Here is a 19,226-nt window from a genome sequence, read left to right as displayed (position 1 = left end):
CAACATTAACATTAGTAATATTAATGTTAGTAACAATACTAACAATTACACCATTTTTAAGAAGGAGAAATGAAACGATAACACTCAAGGTTTTATACCTTTTTGGCAACAATTTAAGAAAATGAATGGTGGTTTCCAACCCAAGAACTAGCAATCTACTACTCAGCCCATGCCGTCTCAAGTGCTCAGAGAGCATTTTTGATGTAGTGGCTCATACGTCCAACTGTAGTTTTAAAAGACATCACTCTTCGGCGTCAGGTGTCCTTAAGAATCCAAAGAATAAACATACAAGCATGAAAATATGAGAAAGCATACTTCTTTCTGCTGGGAATCCAGCATTTCAAAAGGGAAAATCACACAATGACAAGCACATGCGCAGGATCGCTGCTGCCACCATCATTTGTAGTCTGATGAAAATGCAGTAGAGCAGCAAAAAGGAAATTGTCTCCATTTGGCGCCAGTGCCTATGAGGTAACTGTCACTGTTATAGGACTTTAGAATTTAAATCAACATAGTTCTTCTGTGGCTTCACTGCTTTAGGGAGGAAGAGTGCGTGATCAGAAAGAACAACTGCCTTCAAAACCAAAACTTCTGTGGGCCCTAAAAGATCCCCAACACAGGTGCCTTGGGGGAGAGATTAGATTGCCAGAATGACATATTATAGTTTCTGAGAGGCTCTTGGTGAATACCGCCTCCTCTACAGTAATCAAGCACGAAGGGCCCCTTGTCATTTTCTTTCTGCTCCCACGGAAAGCCCTTGCAAGCAATGGCACACTCACAGTTAATGAAATTTTATGCCACAGAAAATTAAACACTGATATTCCTCTAGTTGAGAGGAGCAGGAAGGAAGAAAAAAAAAAAAAAAAAAAGAACCATAGTAACCGTTGCTAAGTCTGACTTTTTAATACTGACAGAGTAGATGGCTTAGCGAATGAAAACTTTAAGAATTGGGTCTAATGCAAGGCTTCAGCCCTGATTAGGGATCACAGTGGGCTCTCTGACCAGCAGGAATCTGGCGCTTCCTACCCTCCTTTGATTCTTACTCCTCCAGTATGGATCCCCTTCTGCTCCCTGGGACCACACTCCCTTGTTAGGCTAAAGGTGGCTCCCATGCCTGAAGGCCTTAGGCTCCTGCTGGACAAACACAAGAATCAAATACACACTCACTGTCCTGGACAGGAAAAAAAAACATCCAGCTCATCTCACATCCAGGTGCAACCAGAAAAATATGTTTATACTTTCTTTTCTTTTCTTTTTTTTAATTCCAATATTTGATGAATGTCTACCATGGGCTTAGAGTTGAGGTTCAAGGGTGCATAAGATAAGACGCAGCACCAGCCTTCGGAGGGTGCTGACAGGCTAATGGTGGGGAGGTATGAGATCAGTAATGCCACCAATGAGTCTAAGATTACAAGTTGGGTTCAGCGCCGTGAAGGTACAGAGCAGGAGTCTGCGAGAATATAAAGGGAAGTCCTCATTTACAGTGCGCGATCTGAGACGGCTTCTGCTTTGTGGAAGTGACATTTACAATGAGACCAGGAGGAGGAACAGAAGGTGTTCAGTTGGAGAATGGAGCCCAGGAGTGTTTCAGGCAGGAGGAACAGCCAGTGCAGAAGCCCTGAGGAAGGGAAGTGGGGCCCTGTCAATCAAGAGAGGTAAAAGGAAGGCTGGGAAGGCAAGCAGCCGCCTTTGTCAGAGTGCTGATTTTTATTTCCTTCTACATACAATGGGAAGTCACTGGCAGGCTTAGGAAAGGGGAGTGAAAGATTAGAGCTGCAGTTTTAAAAGATGATTGTGTGAGGACTGGGCCTGAGGAGCAAGAACAGAAACTCAGGGCAGGAGTTTTGGGGCAGGAGATGCTGGCCTGGTCTGGGATAAAGAACAGTGAGATTATTAAAGATAGATTTGAAAGATAGAATCAGCAAAAACATTGGCAAATGAGAGAGAAGGAGGTACCAAAAATCTCCTAATTATCTGGAGCTCCTAGGTAAATAGTGTACCATTTACTAAGATAAGAAATACTTAGGAAGATGCTACAGGATGAAGCATCGAGAATTCAGTCTTGGAAACCAAACGACATCAGCATAGCTGTTAAGAGGACAGTCAGATTTACTAACTTCTGTGTTAGCATCGTGCGCCTCTGTTTCCATCATCTGTGAAGTGGGAACTATGGTAGAACCTATATGGTTGCTGTGATAAAATAAAGCAATACATGTAAAACACTGGGCATGATTCCTGGCATGCAGTTATCTCAGTAAAATATTAGCAGGTGTTGTTAGTGTTATTGTGTACTTGAAGTTTGAAATGTCTACTGGTGACCTTAGTAAAGATGTCTAGTAGGCAATTAGGTAACTTGTCTCAGAACTCTCTCCTGCTGGAAGTGGGAAGGATGGAAAATGTTCAGGATTTGAGTATGGTAATATGAGATTCCAAAAAAAACACACTTCTAGTTAGGGATTTTATAATAGCAACTGGAGATTTACTTATAAATTGGCTCAAAAGTCAGTCTCTGGGTACCAACAGCATATCGATAACAACCAAGGTTGTAGAAAGTAGAAAGATTGATGCAGAAGTGAGCCTTAAAGCAGAAATACTGAGTGCATCAAGAAATGAGCCTACATATAGACAGAGTATCTTAAACACAAAGCTGAAGCAAAGCAAACAGACAGAAAAAGGTTTCTGCACATTTTATTCTATTATTCCCTCTAAACAGAAAAAAATAACAATCAATCCTTAAGAGTCAGTAACTCCCTTACATATCAGAGATATATACAAAGTCACATTTGCAAGACTACTCACCGCACTACTATCATAGTGAATATCATGGTGAAAATCAACAATAGGAGATGGATTAGGTAAAGTGTGGTACCTCCACATAAAGGAATAAATTTACAGCTACTAAACACCATGCCATACATAGATGATCTATTGGAAAAAGTTCCAATTTTCTTGGTATGGCAAAAAAGTAGGCCACAATCTAGCAGGTACAACATAATATTTTGCTTAAATATTAAATACAATAGAAGCTGGGCATGGTAACTCACACCTGTAATCCCAGCACTTTGGGAGGCTAAGGTGGGCGGAATGCTTGAGGCCAGGAGTTCAAGACCAGCCTGGCCAACATGGTGAAACCCAGTCTCTGCTAAAAAATACAAAAATTAGCCAGGTATGGTGGTGCACACCTATAATCCCAGTTACTCAGGAGGCTGAGGAAGGAGAATCACTTGAACCGGGAAGGTGGAAGTTGCAGTGAGCTGAGATGGCACCTCTGCACTCCAGCCTGGGCATCAGAGCAAGACTCTGTCTCAATAAATAAATAAATAAATAAAATGAAAAATAAAAAATACAATAGGTAATAGAAAAACATGAGCAGGACAAATAATACCAGAAAATTAACAATAGTTAATTCTGGACAATGAGATTTCAGATTTTTTTTTTCCTTGTCCTTTTTTGTTTTTCAAAATGGCAGCATTGAGTCATGTTACTTGTATAGACAGAAATGGAACAAACAGACAATTTTCTTTTTTTTTTTTTTTTTTTGAGGCGGAGTCTCGCTCTGTCGCCCAGGCTGGAGTGCAGTGGCGCGATCTCGGCTCACTGCAAGCTCCGCCTCCCGGGTTTATGCCATTCTCCTGCCTCAGCCTCCCGAGTAGCTGGGACTACAGGCGCCGCCACCACGCCCGGCTAATTTTTTGTATTTTTTTAGTAGAGACGGGGTTTCACTGTGTTAGCCAGGATGGTCTCGATCTCCTGACCTCGTGATCCGCCCGTCTCGGCCTCCCAAAGTGCTGGGATTACAGGCTTGAGCCACCGCGCCCGGCCGACAATTTTCATCTCTTCCTCTAAAACACCCAACACTGGCAATCCTCAAATCCCCAAACGAAAAGGTCAGGAGCAACACTGAGATGAAAGACTCAACAGAAACATCTCCATCCTCAGCCTCACAGCAAAAGGAACCAGACACTGTTGCATACATGAAGAACAATATTCCCTAGTCCTTCCTTAATAAAACAGATCCACGTTTTCCACCAGCGGCTGTCCTTTCCTAACCCCAAAACAACTAACATCAGGGTTACAAATTGGATTACATGTTTGTTTGTTTTTCATTGATTTCAACAATATGCATCAAGAAAAAAAAATCACAGGAAAAAACTGTCATTTCACTGTGAAAATATAAAGCCATCCAAACTTTTAAGTTTGTAAATATTCATACCATCACATCCACAACCAAATCTGAAGCTTTATTTTTTAAAGAAATTATTCAACATTTTTAGAGTACCTTCACTTCCCTACAATACTTTAAAAATTTATCAGGGAAACTTACATTGTCCCTCCACTATGCCATAAGTAAACTTCATAAGATGGGACTAAACTTTCTCACAGATATACACAAAAGAACATGGTCTCCTTATATTCTGGTACTTAGTATCTGTGCCATCTTGGTCAAGCCATTTAGCCTTTCTGACTTTTCGTTTTGTTATCTACAAGTAGGGAGAATATAACTTTCCTTGTAGGAGATTTCAGTTTGGAGGACAATGGCAACCACATGGATCCAAAACTCTTTACACATCCTTCCCAAAAGACCACATAATCAAGAAGAGGGCAAGGATCTTCAAAAGACCTAAGCTGTTCCGCATTCTTAGGGACAGAGAATACCACAAACTTCAAATTACCTATAAGTAGAGAAATAAACACTAATTTCTAACAGAGCCCCTGCTGCTGCTAAAATCCTGTGGGGTATAAGGAGCAGGGAAACTGTGAAAGGGAAACGGGGGCATAGAGAGGATTTGACAAAGCACAGACTAAATACTCCCTAAGGAAATTGCTGCACTCTGTGCCCCCATTTCAAACACAGGCCCAAGAGCTTGCAGTTCTCAGGACCAGCTATAAGCAGGGAAAGGCCCAAAGATGAGTCTGGAGGCTTTGGACAGGTGCTGCTTCTGGAAGAGAAAAAGCTACAGAGGAGGGGTGCTATTGTGGCAGTGAAGGAAGAGGGAGAAATTGAAAATACTGCACAGTGAAAGAGAAGCAAGACACGCCAGGCCCTCACCATCCACCAGCACTGTCCTGGGCCACCAGACATGAGAGCTCCTAAACTAAGAAGAGTACCCCTGACATGCCTAGGAATAGAAACACATCAGAACAAAACCAAACAGCTGCTGGAAACGCTCCCTGCCAAGAAACCATGAAGGAAAAAAGAAATTCTAACACAGCACTCCAAACTGAATTAAATATCCTCACACAAGCATTTTGGAGAATTAAGAAAAAACTACCTAGAATCAGAAATACAAAAATCAAGAACAGAAATGGGCAACACCACAAAACGAAGAAGTGCAACGAGAGTTGATCGAATACAACAAACAAAACAAAACAGACAGACAAAACCATGTCTTCTTCAGAGCTGAGCAGTAAGTTATAAGGTGCCCAAGAGAACATCAATTCGAGGTGAAATTTAATAAGGAACACAGAAGAAAACAACAGAAGCAGGAAATGGTTAAAAAGCTTAAGGCATTTGGGAAATGGTGAGAAGTTGAATACACAATAACATGGTGGGGGGAGGGGCAGGCTACAGGGAGATGAAGTTCCAGGGGAGGTTGGAACCAGATTCATTTATTCAACAACAATTTCGAGTCTACTGCATGCGAGGCACAGCTGCTAGTGACTGTAAAGGGAAGTGGCTCTGTCCCTGTAACAAAGGCAAGTGCAGAGTCAGGGGCCTTTAATCAGGGCAGTGATAGAATCAAACTAAATTGAGAGGAAGGTAACTCTAGAAGCAGAATGGAAGACTTTCTGGAATGGAGTGAGACCAAAAGGAAGGCTAAGTATGAGGCCACAATAAATAATTCTGAGATAAATGCATCAAGCTTTCCTGATGACCTTATATGAAGAAGACACCAAGGTTTTTATTTTGGGAAACTGGAGAATGATTCCATTAATAGATGGAAAGGATTTCAGCTTTATTTTGGGCATGGTACAATATGATATAGCCAGACTGTAACCTCAGGAGAAAGGGGGAACTGAAGATTTGGGGAGTAGTCACCTTCTTGATGGTCCGGGTAGCCACTGGACATGGAGAGATGGCCCCTGGTAACTCAGTTCTCACACCAGGTCATAAAGCAACTCTAGAACTTCAATGCTGAAGGAGTCGGAGCGGAGGAAAGACACTAGAAGTCACAGAAGCAGAAAGAGTGCAGCCACAAGAGAAGGTGCCCAGAGCCACAGGAGGAGATGCTCAGGAAACAGTGGCTGGTCCATAGTCAGAGACTGCATGGAGACCACGTAGGGCGAGGAGTGGAAAACGGGAACTCAGATAGCCCTGGTGATCTTACTGATGCGGTTTCAGGTTGAGGAGTGAATGGCCTTCATAAAGGAGAAACAGCGAATACTCTCACGGTGAAAAAAAAGAAAGAAGACAGAGAATGGTGACATGAAAGAGAAGTGGGATCAAGGAAAAATCTGGGAGTGAAGAGACAGGTGAGAGCTGGTGGTAAGGTCAAGACTGGAGAAACACTGAAAAGAGGATGTAACTGATAGAGCGAGAGAGGAAAGGGCCAGGGACCAGATGGAGGCTACCAGGTCAGCTTCCAGGGTCTTTTCCAAAACTACGAGAGCAGGGAGTGCAGGGCCTGTGTGTAGAATACTCTTAGGCCACCATCCAGGGCACATAAACATCAGCCTTTCCCTTCCCCGAATTCCTATAGGATATACTATGGAATTCAGGGCTGGGGGCTTAGAGCCTAAGACATGGCTCTGCATGCCAGTTCTGCCACTTCCCAGCTGTACACCCTTGAACATGTCACGAGTCACCTGAACTTCAGTTTCCCCAGCAGTGAATGAGCTATAACAATGCCAGCCCCCCTCCTCCCCAAGCTGCTCCAAAGGCTTGTTGTGAGGAGCAGATGACATGGTATATGTGGATGTACCCTGAAGTCAACACGGCATAAATTATTGGATTGGTGTCTAATTAGCCCACATATACTTGTTTCCCACTACAGGTAGCATTTGTTCAATCTGTGGTGCATCCCACACCGGGTCTAACACAGTATTTTGTACTCAGATTGTTTAACACACACTGACTTGGAATAAGCACCAGCCTCCTCTTAATGAAGGGTGTGCAGCTGAATTCTTTCTATGTCCCATACCACTACACAGTGAAAACATCATACTTAAACCTGGGGTAGGTTTCCAGCAGGAATTTTTAGTAAGGCCCCTAGCAAACAACAGAATTCAACTGTACACACGTTGTCAAAGCATTTTCAAATGAGCAGAAGTGGAATTATGAAAAGGTTGCCAATCATTGCCATAAGTCAATGATTTTTTATAAAAAATTAAGAACAGTAAGAAATCATGTTCCAAGAGCCTTTGGCCACTGGGTCTAGAGAAGGCATCTAGTGAAAATCAACCAGCACATCCAGGCTGAGTGAGGAGGCAGGCATTCCTCATACAGCTCTGATGTGGCAGAAACCCACTATCAATGAAAGACACGCTTGAGTTCTGTCGAATCATTGAGTAAGAAGTTGCTGCAGTATAATCCATCGTGTCATTTTACATTTGCATCCCTATTACCCCTGAAACGGAGCATATGCTGGAAAAGTACATTTTAATATGGTTGCTACAGCCCCACTTACTATTCAATCAAAATCTTTTTATTACGGAGATAATATAGCATCTGTAACTTAGCACATTGTTGGGGGAAAGTAACACATGTGGAGAAAATATTTTTCCCACTACCAAAGCAGGAAATTATTTTTGCTGCTCCACACAGTACAGTAGGGCTCGCTCATACATTTTAAACAACCTAGGTACGTTCTTTTTTCCATTTGAAGGAAGTCTCAGTAGTGATCTCAAATTAAATTGTTAACCAAGTGTCAGAAACCATGAAATAAGCATAAGCAGTAGTCTCACTCTGCATAGTAAATGCCAGGATATTCACAATCATATAAAACTATAAAAGCATATCTATCAAATGCCTTGCAATTGAGAAGGCTACCTACTATCTTTAACAACCAAGGAGGAAAAAAATCAAGAATATGATATTATTCCCTTTTTATAAAAAGATATTCAATTATTCATTCATGCAGATATATACTGAATCCCTAACATGTGCCAGACACAGTGCTAGGAACTGGGGATATGGTGTTAAACCAAAAGTCTTGTCCTTGCTCTCATGGACTTAAGGTCTAATGGGAGAGATGGATTAAAGTATTAAATAAATAGCTACGCATACAATTACAAATATTAAATGTGAGAAGAAGAAGAACATGGTATTAGGAGAAAAAATAAGAGAGGAGAACCTAAGTTATAATAGTTCTAGGGGAGGAGAAGTCTCCTCAGAGGAAGTGACAGTGAAGCAAGGAGGAGGGGACACTCCACACAGAGGGAGCAGCATGTGCAAAGGCTCTGAGGTAAGAAGGGGCTGGGCGTGCCAGGAATTTAAAACAGACCAGCGGCGTCTGAGCAGTGTGTAAGGCAAAGGAGGGCATGAAATGAGGTGGTGGTAGGTGTAGGCAGGAGACAGATAATTTGGAGCCAATAAAGAACTGTTTTTTTCCTCTAAGTACAATGGGAGATGGTGAAAGACTTTAAACGGAGCAGAAAAAAATAGACTTGTGTTTTTAAAACAATGAATGGGCTGGGCATGGTGGCTCACGCCTGTAATTCCAACCTTTGGGAGGCTGAGGTGGGCGGATCACAAGGTCAGGAGTTCGAGACCAGCCTGGCCAAAATAGTGAAACCCCATCTCTACTAAAAATACAAAAATCAGCTGGGTGTGGTGGCAGGCACCTGTAATCATAGCTACTCAGGAGGCTGAGGCAGGAGAATCGCTTGAACCTGGGAGGTGGAGATTGCAGTGAGCCGAGATTGAGCCATTGCACTCCAGCCTGGGCGACAGAGCAAGACTCCAACTCAAAACAAACAAACAAACAAAAAAAAACCCAGAATGAATGGAGGAGAATGAGAAATGGGGAAGCCAGGGCAATAGAGTTGGGAGAAGGGGATGAGTTTGGAATATATTTTGGAGATGAATGGATAGGGCTAAGCCATATGGGCCAGGGGGAGTGCAGTGAAGGAGCAAGGCACCAAAGGTGACCCTGGGGTTTCTGACTGAAGCAACTGATTGAATGGAGTGGTCCCTACAACAACAGGAGCAAGAAGCACAGGCTTAGTTGGCAAGTACGGGATCAAAAGATTGGTTTTGAACAAAAAACTAAAAAGTTAAAGATGCCTTTGAGACTTCCTCAAGTACATGGTAGGATTAAGTGAAACAGAAATGAAGCACAGGTGCCATTTCACTCTTGAGAACTAAAACTGTTCTACCTTCTTTGAAGGAGTCATTCCCAGCTTCCCACTAACGTCTGGATATCTTCCACTCCCACGTCAAGGAGCAGGCCTATGGGATGAGGACACAGGGCTTTGCTAAGAACTGTGTGAACAGTGCTCATTCTTAACTACAGCAAATTACATACTGAGAATGTACAGAAGTCTGCTGTCAACCAACTACACAGTTATTGATTTTATACAGTTTTATATACTACAAGTTGTTTATATTTTATAAATGATATATTTATAAAAATGTGCTAATATATGAAATATATAATTTTAATATATTAAATATATGTTATAAATAAACTTTAAGAAAAAATATAGGTGCATTTTCTAAGGTTTTATGTGTGTGTGTGTGTGTATATATATATATATATATATAGTGTCGATTGCTTCATAGCTGCATTGTGAAAACAATTTTAAATTTACAGCTTTTTAATTTTTTAGACAGACCTTAGATGATTAAGTGAGGTCATCTACCATTTCTTTGACAAAACCTTAACGCATTGATATCCTACTCACATTTTGGCCAACTGGTAGTTTTTTGAAAAGCACTACAAGATGGTATAAAATCACTGCATCAACCACTGATTCAGCTGCAGGTTGTAAGGGGCTCCTAATTCAAATCTAATTCCAGGGTTGACTCTGGTGTTTTTTAAAACTAAAGTATCACAATGCAAATTTTTTTGTTCAATGCAAACTTCCACCAATTTAAATAAGAGCAAAAACTGCAGAAGCAGGCCCGCCACGCTTGACTCTTGGCAGGGCAACATTTAACACCAGTGTGACTGCCAAATACAAAGATGACGTCATCCACATCTGCTGATTCACTGGGAAAGGAGGAAAGAGGAGGAGGAAACAGCGAAGCCAAGAGAGATGTGGGAATTGGGATTACATTTTGCTGGAAAGTAGGCTGGTGAGCTAGACAACTATACAGAAAGGTTCCTGGGAACCAGTGAAGAAAGAAAAGGCAGGTACTTTTGAGATGTCAGAGGAGTCAAATAATATTGGTTAAGGGGGAAAAAAATAAAAGGCAGACTTCAGCTGTGAGTGATTAAGACCACCAAGTGTTTCCTTTTCTTTCATCTGAGTACATATTTTCCACATCAAATCCACTCAAAAATAGTTCTCAATCACACTTGCACAACATATATAGTCATGTACATGTTAATGACAAGGATATGTTCTGAGAAATGTGTCTTTAGGTGATTTCATCACAGAGTGCACTCACACAAACCTAGATGGTGTAGCCTACTACACACCCAGGCTGTATGGTATCGCCTATTGCTCCCAGGCTACAAATCTGCACAGCATGTTATTGTACTGAATACTGTAGGCAATTGTAACTCATGGTATTTGTGTATGTAAACACACAAAAATGGCAAAACATAAAAATACTATATGATAATCATGGAACCACTGTCATATATGCAGTCCATCATTGACTGAAATGTCATTGTGTGGCCCACAAAATCATCTTAAAGTCACTGTTGTCCAAGGCAATTATTTTAACTTGGCACAATTTTAAGATGTCTTTTAAAAAGCCTCAGGGCGGACACAGTGGCTCACGCCTATAATCCTAGCACATTGGGAGGCCGAGGTGGGCGAATCACTTGAAGTCAGGAGTTCAAGACCAGCCCGGCCAACATGGACAAACCCCATCTCTACTAAAAGTAAAAAAATTAGCCAGGCATGGTGGTGCGAGCCTGTAATCCCAGCTACTTGGGAGGCTAAAGCAGGAGATTCACTTGAACCCAGGATGCAGAGGTTGCAGTGAGCCAAGATCACACCACTGCACTCCAGCCTGGGTGACACAGTGAGACTATGTCTCAAAAAAAAAAAAAAAAAAAAACCCTTGGCCGGACGCAGTGGCTCACACCTGTAATCTCATCACTTTGGGAGGCCGAGGTGGGAGGACCACGAGGTCAGGAGTTCAAGACCATCCTGGCCAACATGATGAAACCCCGTCTCTACTAAAAATACAAAAATTAGCTGGGTGTGGTGGCATGCACCTGTAGTCCCAGCTACTTGGGAGGGTGAGGCAGAAGAATCGCTTGAACCCAGGAGTTCAGAGTAAAAAACAATATATCTGTGCTATATGAGCTTAAACTGCCTTAACTATAAATTTCTACCGTGAATATGAATATATGCAGAATGGCATTAGTACTCTTAGGATATCAAATTTAAAAGAACTAAATATTTAATCAGAAGCTGTGCCCATTTTCATAGAAATCCCTAAAGTAAAGAAAAAAAGAAAAAAAAAGATTGTAGTCCATTGTGATCACATTATTTATTCAATAATTATTTCCCACTATATACAAGGGACCATGTGCCACATAATGGATAAGATGGATTACTGAGCCAAAATTAGGATACTATCTGAGAACTACGAATAGGCCCCTGGGGACAATTAGTAGTATAGAAATAATAATAGCGATTATTAATTATTAACATTAACTTTTATTAAGTGATTATGTGAATGGTTCTCAGCTAAACACTTCTTTTTTTTTGAGAAGGAGTCTTGTTCTGTCGCCCAAGCTGCAGTGCAGTGGTGCAATCTCGGCTCACTGCAACCTCTGCCTCCCAGGCTCAAGCAATTCTCCTGCCTCAGCCTTCTGAGTAGCTGGGATCACAGGCTCCCGCCACCACACCTGGCTAATTCTAAATACTTCTAGTTATTAGTTAGTTAGTTGGTTAGTTTTGAGACACCCAGGATGCAGTGCAGTGGCACAATCTCAGCTCACTGCAACCTCCGTCTCCTTGGGTTCAAGTGATCCTCCTGCCTCAGCCTTCCTACTAGCTAGAACTACGGGTAGGCACCACGGTGACCGGCTAATTTTCATATTTTTAGGAGAGATGGGGGTCTCGCCATGTCAGCCAAGCTGGTCTCAAACTCCTGACCTTAAGTGATCCACCCGCTTCAGCCTCCCAAAGTGCTGAGATTACAGGTGTAAGCCACTGCACCCAGCCTTATTTTTTTAATTGAGGCAAGATACACATAAAATGTAGGGTGTTAAGGGCATTTATACTGTTGTATAACCATCACCATCATCCATCTCCAGAACCTTTTCATCTTCCCAAACTAAAACTATGTACCCATTAAAAATTAACTCCCCATTCTCACCTCTCCTCAATTTCTGGCAATCACCATTATACCTGAGTATTATGACTTCAAAAGTATAGGCAATAATAGACTTCTTCTATTTGAATCCACTTGTCTGTAGGGTAACTTTTTCAACTAAGACATTGAAATGAGAAATCAAAATAAAATGTACTTAAATTTGTGTGTAAAAAAGTATTGAAATTTGATTTGTTTTTAAATGAAGTTCATTAAATTAATAATATCTTAGAACACGGGTCTCACTGTTATTTTATTTTTTTGAGACAGGGTCTCACTGTTGCCCAGGCTAGAGTGCAGAGGCACAATCTTGGCTCACTACAACTTCTGCCTCAGCCTCCCAAGCAGCTGGGACTGTAGGCATGCACTACTACACCTGGCTAATCTTTAAATTTTGTGTAGAAATGAGGTCTCACTATATTGCCCAGGCTGGTCTTGAACTCCTAGGCTCAAGTAAGTGTTAGGATTAAAGGTGTGAGCCACTGTGCCTGGCCATCACTGTTGAAATTTTAAATATTATTTTCATCTTCCCTCATCTTTGTAAAATTTCTATTTCATATAACATAATTCTATTGCACACATATCAAATTTATTAATAAACATATTTTGGGTGTAACATGCTCAAAACATTTTTACTGATGTAGTATACAACCAAAAAATATTTGGGGAACTGGTGATATAAAGGACTGTGATACCATTAATGGGAATCAATGAAAGGAGGGAAGGTGAGAACTTTGATTTTGAAAATGTTGAAATACATTTTTTAATGTGTCATGTAGATGATCGAAAGGCAAAAGGACACATAAGCCTGGAGTCCATCCAAGAGACAAATCTATATTTGGAAATCATCCACATGGAGGTGACCATAACAGGCAGGAGAGGGGATAAGAAAATGTGGAAAAAGCACACAGCAGACGCCCACACAGGGTAGGGGGGAGTGCCTACATTTAGAAAGTATGTACAGTAGAACCCCTTATTTTGGGGATATACATTCCAAGACCCCCAGTGGGTACCTGAAACCACAGAAAGTACCAAGCCTGATCACCACCAATAGGAACATTGTTCATTGTCTTCCATTCACAACCTTAATGCCTTTTCCATCTTAACAAAGCATCTATCAAGTATTATGGCCATAACTTCTGCAGTCTGAATATGACAGCAAAACCAGCAGGAATTTTTTTTCCCCTTCTTCCCAATTTTACAGATAGAAGATTCGTTCTTACCACAGCTCTCAGCAACCTCAGCTTAGACTTTGTTCTTTTTTCTTATTAAGTCAAGAACTCACATCTTTTCACTTAAAAAAAAGCACTTTATAGCTTCTCTTTGGCATATCTGAATTGTCGGGATCACTAGTCTTGCACTTTGGGGCCATTATGAAGTAAAATAGGGTGACTTGAACACAAGCACGGCAACACCATGACCATCTAATCACTGAGATGGCTACTGAGTGATTAATACGTTGATAGTATATATGCTGGAAAAATAGATGATTCACATCCCGGGTGGGACAGAGCGGGACAGCATGAGATTTCATTATGCTACTCAGAATGGAGAGTAATTTAAGATGTATGATGTGTTTATTTCTGGAATTTTCAATATAATATGTTCAGACCTTGGTTGACCATGGGTAACTGAAACTGCAGATAAGGAGGGACCACTGAAGGAGGCAGTCAGGGGGATAGGAGCTGACCCCAGAAGAATACATGAGATGGATACCATGACATGCGGACAGTGTTAAAAGTTGCAGACAATCAAGGAATTGAGAAAAGGTCATTCCCTGGATTTGGCTGCCAGGTTACTGCAGACCTCTCAGAGCATTTTCCAGTAACGAGTATTGTCAGAAACCTAACTCAGGATTGACTGGATGGTGGTTCAGTGGAGATAAGAAGTGAATGGTCCACAGGGAAGCTTGTAGTGATGGGAATGAGAGGAGGGTAGTAATGGTTAGAACGGCTTGATTGCAAGAATCATTTCTAAACCAGTGGTCCTCACAGAGGGGTAACTTTGTGCCTCCAGGGACATTTGGCAATGCCTGGAGACATTTCTGGTTGTCACAACTCCAGGGTGTTACTGGCCTCTGGTGGGTAGAGGCCAGGGTTGCTGCTGAACATCCTGCAACAGACAGGACAGTGCCCTACAACAAAGAATCATCCAGCCCAAAATGTCAACAAAGCTGAGGGTGAGAAAGATCTGAGCATTTTTGGATGGTGAGAAGCTACTAAATTTAAGTTACAATAAAGCAAGAATATAAGTGATAAATCAGCATCTCACAAGAGTGGGAAGGTATATGATTAAGGAAAGAAACAGATGGGTGGGCAACAGAGGAGACCTTTTCAATGGGTGATCAATAGAGGAGACCTTTTCAAATTGTTTGAAACAGGAGGAATGAAAGCATAGGCAGTAAGAATGCAGAGAATTGGAGACAAAAAAAAAAAAAAAACAGAAATTGAGGAAACATGTATCTGATAGCCTTGATCTTATTAGAAAAGTAAGCAGCAAGAATTCTGCAGAGATATGGGGACAGAAGTAGGGTCTTGGAGAGGAAAACACTTGGAGGTAGAATGGAGGTCGAATCCCCTATGGAAGTAGAATCAACTAGAAGGACATGAAAGGATTATTAAGTAATCCTTACTTAAGTACTGTATACTGTGAGGGCCCAGGAGCAGGGAGAATAAAAATATCAACTCAGTGTCCTGAATATCTTACGCAAAAAGTTATTTACCCCCAGAGTAAAAGGTAAAAAAATGACATTAGGGTTTTCTCAAGGTCAGTATTGGCCATATGGCTCAGAGAGGACTTGAGGTCCAAGCTAAGGCCATGAAACCCAAACCAGAACAGAGAAGACAGGAAGGAGGCTGGAGGCTGAAGTCAGGGCAATGCCAGGTTAAGTAAAAGGAAGAATGAAAAAGAGAAAGAGTGATAGGGAGCTATGGTCAAATATGGTAATTCTGGGGTCTCAAATCCTGGAGGATAAACTGTTTCAAATTATGATGAAGGTTAAGACAATGTAACACTTGTAAATGACTGTAGACAAATTCTGGCATTCAAGAGGGGGCAGGGAGAATTCAAGCATCCTGGACTGCATCATACTTAATACATTCCTACCAGCCTCAGTCTTTGGAGACCACTTACTTGAGAATATGTCTCTGTTTACATAAGCCAATCACACTGTCACTGGATCCCCTGGTATCTCCCACAGCACATGCTGGTGGTATGGCCATCCTAAGTTAGTAGAGACTGGCTGGCTGACCAAGTTCCCTGTCAGCAGGGATAGCAGGCCCACACAGAAACCAACCCTGTCTGACATCAGACTCTCCCAGAAGGGCTGCAAGTGCAGAAAGATGGTATCATGATAGAGTAGCATGTTATAATTACAGGATGAACATTGGGAGCCAAAGCTATCACTGTTCTTTGACCACTCCACTATGGTAAAAAGTGAAATCCAAATTTTACAACCAAGGCAAAGTTAGCTTTCTTTTCTTGGCTACTGAACTCTAATTAATTGAACCAAGACAAAAACAACATTAACCACTACTCACTAAACTTATAATTTTTTTTTTCAGGATTAACATATAGGAGTATTTCATCATCATTTTAGCTGCTACCTTTAGCATAAGCATGTTCTATCATCTTAAAGGGATAATTTAATTTTTAAGAGACTGTAGCAACTAGAAACAAGGATTAAACAGAAGCAATGATTGCAGAGAACATATCAAATGAGAGTACAACTTGTAAAACAAAAAGTCTAACTTGTTAAAGCAAGTGATATAAAATTGAGATATTTAAAAATTGAACTCATGTAACAAGACTGCACATGTGCCTCCGGAATCTAACTTAAAAATAAAACAAAAATTGACATTTTCATAAATGTTCTGATTACATTCCAACATCAAATAAAATATTCAGCTATGAAAAGGTCATTTTTCATTAAAGACACCCAAGGAATAATTCTTTATGCTAATGAAAAATACTGAAAAATCTTAAAAAGAGGAACCAAACCATCTAAAAATTAGATTGTTAAGCCATAGGCATATTGATACTTATCAAGCACTGTACATCTTTTTCCAAATAGAAATTGTATAAAATGCTGGGAGCAGTGGCTCACGCCTGTAATCCCAGCACTTTGGGAGGCTGAGGCAGGCGGATCACAAGGTCAGGAGATTGAGACCATCCTGGCTAACATGGTGAAACCCCATCTCTACTAAAAATACAAAAAGTTAGCAGGGTGTGGTGGCATGTGCCTGTAGTCCCAGCTACTTGGGAGGCTGAGGCAGCAGAATCGCTTGAACCCAGGAGGCAGAGGTTGCAGTGAGCCAAGATCACACCACTGCACTCCAGCCTGGGTGACACAGCGAGACTCTGTCTCAAAAGAAAAAAAAAAAAGGAAATTGTATAAAATTATCTGTTTCAATGAAAGGAAGAAGAGATACAAATAAGACCACAAAAAAATAATTAACCCCAAGATTATATATATACATATAACTCAACCCCTCTGCCAAAGTATTCTATCATTAAGTAATTAATGCATCAGGACCAATGTCTTGCCTCTTTGACACTTTATAAACATTAATTGGGAAGGTTCTTATTCTATATATTCTACTACATACTGTTCAAAGGGGTCCAGAAAAGTAATACCTAACAAATAACCCATTTATTAAATATGTTCTTTGTATAACAGAAGAGTATCCGGCAAAGTAGCTATTCTGGAGCTCATCACAGAGGTTAAGAAGATAAATTTAGAAGTTATCCAAACATATTTTATAAGGCGGTGAGAGTGCGTGGGATGACTCATAGACAAGGCAGAACAAGAAGAAAAAGGACCCAAGGCCAATCTCTCTGAGTCAGTGGTTCCCAGGTTTTAGGGAGCTTCTTAAATGACTACCAGACCCCATTCCTTGAATCTGATTCAGAGTGTTTGGTGTGGGGCCCAAGCAAATGGGTTTTGTAATAGGTACTACAAATGATCCAAAAGCAGGTAAGGTACTGTCTGGAACAGCCTTTGAGAAGTATCACCCTAGATCATAAAAGCAAAAACTGATAAATTGGACCTTACTGAAATTAAAAACCTTTGCTCTACAAAAGATCCCATGAAGAGGATGAAAAGACCAGTTACAGATGGGGAGAACATATTTACATATTTGAATAAGCTCTGTGGATTGTACTAATGTCTCTGTCAGGGTTTTGATACTCTACTATAGTTTTGTAAGGTTACCTTGGGGGAAACAGTAAAATGTACACAGTACCTTCCTGTGAATTTATAATTATCTTAAAACAAAAAGTATTTTTAAAAACTGACTCTCTCTCTCTCTCTCTCTCACTGGTAACAAGTTGGTAGGTTATACTGCAGCCTGAAATGCATTTTATTCTAAAGCGTTTAAGTTCAGCAAAGGTTGGCGACTCACAACCTGTGAAATATTTAACAGTGACAACCTGAATTGGATAGACATTCTCTCCAACTCCATATTCATTCAGATTCAACTGCAAAAGTTGATGCTGTTGTCATTACTATTACTATTTCACTTGCTAAAGTATTATTATGACAGGTACCATAGAAATTGAGTAAATGATATGACTTCAGACATATATAGTAATTAGCATTAAGAACTGTTATGAAAATATTTCCATTTTCTTCCTATTAATGTAATACTGAGTGAACATTCAGTCTTTAAGACTATATGATTAGTATTATTAAATAGCTGAATAAATTAAATTATTCAACTCTTGAGGAAAAAAAAATGCCACTAGAGAACTATTACTGTCTCAATATATAAAGTGTGAGGCAAGAGTATTTTCAGTGTCTCTAGAATGGTGTCTACTGTGAATAATATTACTAATGATAATTACTAGTGCTTATAGAAGAATTATCATGTGCCAGATTCTGTGCTAAGCTCATCATCCTAAGTAGATCAGCTTAACACGCACAACAATGCATGAAGTGGGTATTGTCACTAAAGAGTCGAAAAATAGGGAGATTAAATAGCTTGTCCATGGCCAGATCCCTTCTGATGCCAAAGTTCAGCCTCCAGGTACTGAACATCAGACTGAATCCTCCCTCCCTGCGCACGTGTCATCACCACCTTAACATTCCCAGAGACTGAGGGATCCCCGGGATGATGCTCTGAGTCATGTGAGTGAAATCAAGGACACTGACGTTTGATGAGGTTTTTAATCTGACACTAAACATTTCAATGACGAAAGTAATAATATCCCCAGTAATTTCTGTGAATTAGCATTGAAAACAGAACTACAAGAAATGAAGGCATCCTACTCTCAGCCCGTTAAGAAGCCTCAACAAATACAGAGGATGCAGCCATGATAAAATAAGGCCAAGTAAAACTCATGAAAATGGCCACAGTTTTCAGAGAGTAAGGCCGGTTTGCAGGAATTAGATATTCAGTATTCGAAGCTGGTTGCCATTCGATTTCTAACTTCACTTTTACTGTGCATTTCATTTCTCAAGCAAATTCAAGGATTCTTTTTTAAAGGGGAAGAAGCAGATTCCTATCCAAGCCTGAAAAAGCTCCACTTCCCATTTCTGCCCTCAGAAAATTGAACAGATTTCTTGAATCAGCTGTTTTGAAGGTACTTGAAGAATTGTAACAAGTAGAAAATAAGAATATGAAGTTCCCAATATTATGAAAATAATTACTATCTAGGCAGTACACCATGGGGTGTTTCTATTCAGGCCATCAAGAATTAGCTTTGTATAATTATTTGATATTCAGTGTCGGTTGCAATTACAAATTATCTGAGAGTTTTTTAAAAGTCAGGTGTTCTGAGTTAT

The 19,226-nt window shown here is 40.6% G+C and overlaps 1 protein-coding gene across 12 annotated transcripts in view; it reads right to left on the bottom strand.

Moving 5' to 3' along the window:
- OSBPL6 (oxysterol binding protein like 6) overlaps window positions 1–19,226 on the bottom strand; it is a 210,398-nt gene that overhangs the window by 151,213 nt on the left and 39,959 nt on the right. Inside the window, exon 1 of one of the 12 annotated variants that reach the window (XM_021923745.2) lies at window positions 9,319–9,514. The exons of the other annotated variants lie outside the window; for them this stretch is intronic. The gene's annotated coding sequence lies outside the window, so the exon portion shown is untranslated. Of the gene's footprint in view, window positions 1–9,318; window positions 9,515–19,226 lie in introns of those variants that run through there. 12 annotated transcript variants of the gene reach the window in all.

This window comes from Papio anubis, chromosome 10 (assembly GCF_008728515.1).
Source record: "Papio anubis isolate 15944 chromosome 10, Panubis1.0, whole genome shotgun sequence".
NCBI classification, from domain to species: domain Eukaryota; kingdom Metazoa; phylum Chordata; class Mammalia; order Primates; family Cercopithecidae; genus Papio; species Papio anubis.
This window is presented reverse-complemented; position numbering and strand designations above follow the sequence as displayed.